Source organism: Neomonachus schauinslandi, chromosome 8 (assembly GCF_002201575.2).
Source record: "Neomonachus schauinslandi chromosome 8, ASM220157v2, whole genome shotgun sequence".
In the NCBI taxonomy this organism is placed as follows: Eukaryota; Metazoa; Chordata; class Mammalia; order Carnivora; family Phocidae; genus Neomonachus; species Neomonachus schauinslandi.
The window spans coordinates 45,037,988-45,042,656 of NC_058410.1; positions in this window are offsets into that span (position 1 = coordinate 45,037,988).

Genomic DNA, 4,669 nt, shown 5'->3' on the forward strand with positions numbered 1-4,669 from the left:
AAAGAAAGAAAGAAAGAAAGAAAGAAAGAAAGAAAGAAAGAAAGAAAACAAAACAAAAAACTCTCCCTCAACCCTGTATATACCTCTAGCTACTCCTCCTGAGGAATGTTGTACAGTGTCTTCCTCAACACCTCAAATCTCACTTAAGCTTCCGCCCCTTGTAACTGCCTTCATTCTCCCCTAAATTTAAAAGCACCAAGGTCAATGATGACTTTCTTACTGTCAAGTGAAATGAGCCTTTTACAATCCTTATTTAGTTTGACTGATTAGGAGTGTTTGAAACACTGACCACCATTCTAAGATTATTAGATTAATATTTTTGTCTTAGTTTGAAATATATCACATTAAAAGTTGTGGTGTTTGGGTTTCTTGTTTGTTTGTTTGTTTGGGGGGTTTTCTGGGTTTTGTTTTTTGGTTTTTTTTTTTTTTTTTTTGGTAAAGATCCAGAATGCCTGGTCAAACTCTACTCCTCCACTGAGTAGCTATGTCATCCCAGGAAAGTTACAAAATTCTTTAGCCCTTCAATTTTCTCTACCATGGGGAATATGTTAGGTTTATGGTGATGAATAAGACAGTTAAATCAAGCCTGGAACAGTACTCACCAGGTTTGTTGTAAACAATCAATAAATGTTGGCTATTGTTATGTTTGATCATTTGATTTCGTCATTAAAACTTGTTCCCTCAGCAGTCTTCCTGAAATCCTGGCCAATGAGAGTGGATGACACTTGTAATTTGAAAGACAGATTTGGTGGCATAGACCACAGTTTACTACTTAAAGGAGGCCCAAACAAGAAGAGGAGGTGAAGGAATCCCAGTTCTATCAAAGAAGACTGACATGGAGTTGAAGGTAGGAGAATAAAATAATTAAGGGTGTGTTTAGATTTCTGAGAGAAGGAGTGTTAGATAAGTTAGAAGGAACATTATTTTGGTGGAGTATCGACTTCACTTCCTGGCCACTCTACGTTCTTGAGTGGTGTGGCAAGATTCTATGACTTCTGCAGCTTCAGTCCATCCCCTGCCTGAGGACCGAGAAAGAGTTAAGATGGGAACAATTGGGCTGGTCATGATGGGAATTAATGAGCGCCTCCCAGAGGCTGGAGTGTACAACCCAGCCTCAGATATCTGAGGAGGACCTACAACAGCCTCAGGAATTTGCAGTGTCACTGAGAGCTCTAAGGAGGGCTGTCAATCCAGATGGGTTACCAGGTTGATCAAGCTAGGAGAGACCAGATATTGAGGTATATTAGCTGCTGACTCTAGCTTTGGAGCCACAGCAGTACCAGCAACGGAGGAGCAGGAGGGCAGGGTGGACACATTGCTTAGATCCAAAGACTTTTTCGTTCTGAGCTCATAAGGTCCCTTGAAACCTGATGATTATCTCTCCTACTTACTTCTTAAATTTCTCTTCTTTAGGTCTGGAATAGGAACCTTGCCTGAATTCCTATAAAAATAACTATCTCTCTTCAGGCTTCAGCCTTTTCTGCTTGCAACCTTTTATAACACTAGCCAAACTGAGCTTTCCTTCTTTTCAGACGATCTTTTAAAACCACAGATCTGATTATGTGACTTTCCCACTAAATACACTTCAGAAGCACCCTTCATTTTCCTCAGAAAGCCAGATCCCTTGATATGGTTTGCAGGATCCATCAGAACTTGTGGGCTCCTCTAGACTCACTCCCTTGCCTCTCCTCCACTTTTCTCTGCACTCTCATTCTTTTTAGCCTTTAAAATTATACTGGAGGACATAGCTTAGGTGAAGGCAAATGGTTTTCTAACTCTCCCTTGAAATAAATGCATCCTTCAAAGTGTCATTTGTTCCCCCACATGTGGCCAAAAGCAGAGGATGACAGTGGGCAGTTGAATCCTCAAGGACAGATAAGGAGGAGGAGCCAACGTGTACTTTTCCAGGTTTTTCTCAACAATGCACCAATCAAGAAAGTCACTGTACTCCCCTGGGAAAAGATAGTGAGGGGAAGGGACCAGTGACCAGGAGTATTATACTAGTACTGGAACCATAAAGCCATGGGCTAAGACAGCCTTATCCCCCAACCTCCTAGAAAGAGGGAGGACTCACCCTGTTCGATGTCCTATTTCTACCAGCTAGCATAGTGACTGGCATGAGTTGACACTTAGAGTAAATGTTCATTGAATGAACATCTTCAATAGTTTTGATATACACCCACCTTTACAGAAGATCTAGGCCAAATGACCTCTTGAGATGTTCTTTCAGTGTCATGAGCTAACGGGTTAAATTCTGAGTGGTTGCACTTTTTTCAGAATGAGTTACTATATGGAGATCACAACATAGTGCTCTACAGTTCAATCTAGTCAGATTGCTTGTTTGTCTTGTCCAGTGGTTTAAAAGATTTCAAATTAAGATATCAAGAAATTTCACATAAACCTATGGATCTTTACTGTGTCTTGAAAATTTAGAAGATATGGTAAAATGGGCTTATATTCCCAAATACCATATACAGGGTGTTTAAGATTTGAACAGCAGTTGCCTCTTCACACGGGGTATGTACTTTCATGCCTGCCTTAGTGTCTAACCCCCACCTCCTGCCCCACTTCCTGCCCCCACCTTACTGTCCTATATCTAGCCTCATTCTATCTGATTATGTTTCCTTCCTGGCCCTATAAACATTGAAATTTGTGACTCTTGTACAAGGTGTCAAAAAATTGCAAATTTAGGTTTCCCCTGCCATAGTCAAAGCACATTTTTCTCTAAAATATGTAGTACATGTTTTATCCCCACTTTTGCAAACTCAATGGCTATAATCAACAGGCTTCATTGCTCTGGAATAGGGCTTCATAATGAATTAAAGTTTCCTTTGATTTGAAAACAAATCTTCCTTTATTAGAATCTCTTCATTTCTCGTCATTTATAAGAATCTTTAAGGAAACTCATCTATTGCCTAAAGCAAGGTGTATTTGATAATGGGAAAATCACTTGATTTCCAGAACTCAGACCTTTTGCTGTTTAGAGCTTGTCCATGGGTGTGAGTTAAGACCTTCCTTTGCCTAACAATTTGTCTGAAAGGTGGTATTGCTATCCTTATAAAATGAGGGCAGTGATTCATATTGGCTGGGGTAAATGGTATGTTTGCAAAACACTTTGAGTTTTTCTTATCAAAGGGGCTATACAAATTTTCTGAAAGGAGTAAGGAGATAATTGTGATCCTATGATCATAGAAATTCACATCACACGTGAGGAGGCAAGATGAGTATTTATAACAAAAGCATTCACAAGGATTCGTGTAATTCAGAACCAAGGTAAAAGGGTCTCATGTCAGAAACAGCACTATTAGAAAACAGATCATTATAGAGATTGTTTAATTAATTCTTTACGGTGAGGAGAAATGTCATAGACACTTCATTATTTTGATACTGAAACCACAATTGGGAGCTTTCAAAATGTGTATGTGAAACCACAAATAGATTGCCTCAGTTCTTTGTGAAGGGAGATTCTATTTCTCTATTCTAAAGCACTATCTGCTAGGGATGTCCTTGTAGTTCTTTCTTAATACACTTTCACACTTTGTTCCTGTGTTTGGGGGTCTGTGTTTGTGTGAATTACTAATTGTATTTTTCATAATTGAAGAAGTCATATTCTCAGAATAGGATGGGGAAATAGGATGAAAATAACCAATAACTTATCAAAATTATTTCATTCAAACCAAAGTGGTGCTCATTGCTGGGAGAAAAGATTCTTAAAATAAACTGCTATTTTATAGAAGAAAAAACAAGCTCAAGTCCAAGGCTTTGATAATTTTTATAGTTTCTACTTATTTATTACTTTAGATATTTTATGTGATTCATGCTTGAGATGGTGATTTTTCTATAAATCTTTCCATTAAAAAGATGAATACGTAGAACCAAGAAGGTGATTTTAAAATTGTAAATGTATTTTCTTAGCTCTCTTTTTTTAAACTTATGTTTAAATTATTCACTAGTCTGGGGTGCCAGGTAGATCACTCAGTTAGGCTACCGACTCTTGATTTCAACTCAGGTCACGATTTCAGGGTCATGAGATCAACCCCCCTCTTTGGGCTCTGCACTGGGTATGGAGGCTGCCTAAGATTCTCTCTCCCTTGGAGGGGAAAGATGGTGGAGGAGTAGGGGACCCTATTTCAACTGGTCCCCGGAATTGAGCTGGATAACTACCAGACCACTCTGAGCACCCACGAAACCAGCCTGAGATGTAAGAAGATCTGGATCTCTACAAACAGAATATCGCAGGCAGTTGGTTTCGAGGTATGAAGCGGGGAGCCGTGATTCCGCGGGCAGATATCAGAGGATAAACGGCAGTGGGAGGGTGCCTGGCCATGGGGATCCTACACCGCTGGTGAGTGACAGCCTCGCCCGCTGCGGACGGGCACAGACGCGCAGACCCATAGCGTTGGGAAAGGACTTTAGGGCAGCCCCCGGGGTGGAGGACCAGACCGGCGGGGTCGCGCGCACGTGAACCGCAGGCCCTCTGGACAGAAATCGGAGCAACGGTCACGCGCAAGCAAACTGCAGCCTCTGAGACGGAAACCCGGTGCGCCGGGGTCGCGCCCGTGAACTGCAACCCCCAGGTGGAAACCCCAAGCGGCGGAGTCGCGAGCGCGCGTGTGTATTGGGAGTGGCTGGCGGTTTTAGAAGCACAAAGGGCAGAGACGTGCCCGGA